General features: G+C 45.0%; 1 long non-coding RNA gene across 1 annotated transcript in view; it reads left to right on the forward strand.

The window, feature by feature from the left end:
- Positions 1 to 38: 38 nt before the first annotated feature.
- The window catches only part of LOC107835895 (uncharacterized), a 26,550-nt gene continuing 25,267 nt past the window's right edge, over positions 39 to 1,321 (forward strand). Inside the window, exon 1 of the long non-coding RNA XR_001661734.1 lies at positions 39 to 204. This is a non-coding gene — a long non-coding RNA (uncharacterized LOC107835895). The remainder of the gene's footprint in view (positions 205 to 1,321) is intronic.

Here is a 1,321-nt window from a genome sequence, read left to right on the forward strand (position 1 = left end):
TCAGCTCCCCTCCTTTTTGCACTTCAATACTTCCATATACACTCATACAACACATCCAAGCATTTGCATTACACCACTGATACTGATATCCACAATCCATTGTTGTTTGTTTTTGTTAATAAATATTAATTTAAATGCACTTTAACCCCTGCATGGTCTCCCGTTTTGTTATGACCTTGAGCCAGTCGTAACAATTGGGGGCTCGTCAAACGGTTCTGTCAGTTATGTTCGGTTCGGTAAGTTTGGCTTTTGTTCTTGCCGTGTTAATTGAATTACGTTCTTGTTTGTGAGCGCTTGTTTTGCATTGGTCAACTGCTTGTTAGCGTTCGGCTCAGTGACGCTAATTTCCATGCGTTTAATTGGTGACGGGGGAATCCCGTGACGTAATTATCCATATTTGGACTTGTGCGCTCTTGGGGGATATGCAGGTGGTTTGGATCAAGTGCGGTGCATTTTTGTTTTGGAGTGGGATGTTTGTTCCATTGATTAGTTTAGCGATAAGTGTCAAGTTTTTAATCTAGACTTGTGACGTGTTGAGCAGGTGTCCCCTTGTAGGTTTTTAGTGGCGTTTCCCAACAGGGGATTCACCGCGTTCTCTATTAGTGTGGAGGTACGGCGGGTAGAGCTTCCTTCTTCCCCTTTCCCTTCATCGGCTCGGGAGCATTCCGTGGTTTCGAGGAGGTGACGGGCTGCTGGTCGCCTTTCTCGTACCACTGGTTTTCAAATGCATAAGAACCCATCGCCACGCCTCACGAAGACTAGGGTTGAGTTTGTAAGCTTCTTCGCTAGGCAGTTAGCGGGGACACACTGCGGGTGGTCGCTTTTGGAGTTTTTATTGTGCGTGTTGTCGCTTGTCTGTTTATAAACCATGGATCAGGTTGAGGCTTTTAATGGTTAAAGAATGTCTTATAGATGTGCGTTAAGAGCAGTTATAATGATGGCAGAGCATTATGGTGATCACTGGAGTGTCCCGTAGGAATGTGACTGGCACGTCTACAAATTTTAAATTTTGTTTGAGGTTTGTGTGCTTGAGCCTTGTAACTCGTCTCCGTCCTTACTGTCGAGTGTCACTAGTTTGTCTGGTGGGCAGCAAACGGACTTGTTTGAGTTTCAAGTTCAGTGGAAGGAAAGAGTGCTTTGAGCCTGATTGTGCTTGTGAAATGACCGTTCTGGTGTAGGAGTTGGCCCACATTTTGTTTGAAACCCATAAGAGTATGGTGCTGGACCATGCTGGGTTTGTTATGCGTGTGGCTCTCTGTGTTTTGTTGGTCATGTGATGAGAACCCTGGGAAAAATTTGTGAAGCAATGATGTGACTGTTT

Source organism: Poecilia formosa, unplaced genomic scaffold, assembly GCF_000485575.1.
Source record: "Poecilia formosa unplaced genomic scaffold, Poecilia_formosa-5.1.2 Scaffold2, whole genome shotgun sequence".
NCBI classification, from domain to species: domain Eukaryota; kingdom Metazoa; phylum Chordata; class Actinopteri; order Cyprinodontiformes; family Poeciliidae; genus Poecilia; species Poecilia formosa.